Raw genomic sequence first — 265 nt, forward strand, 5'->3', positions numbered from 1 at the left:
ATTGTAGCTTAGTGCTTGCAACTTGATGTGTAGTCAGACAAACCTGTAATCGGTCTCCGCTGGATCAGTCACTAGCTGTGTAAGTCTACAGAACTCCCATCACCTGCAAATCTGAAGAAAAATGCATGCGGGCACGCAGGACATTTTGGGCAAAGACGGCCTTTGAGCTTTTGTTTTTACTAAGAATGCCGCTCTAGTGAAACAGCAGCCAGTTCCGAAGGGACCTGGCACGGTGTTGATGACATCACTTCCGAGCGCCAAGTTC

This window comes from Callithrix jacchus, chromosome 6 (assembly GCF_049354715.1).
Source record: "Callithrix jacchus isolate 240 chromosome 6, calJac240_pri, whole genome shotgun sequence".
Taxonomy (NCBI): Eukaryota; Metazoa; Chordata; class Mammalia; order Primates; family Cebidae; genus Callithrix; species Callithrix jacchus.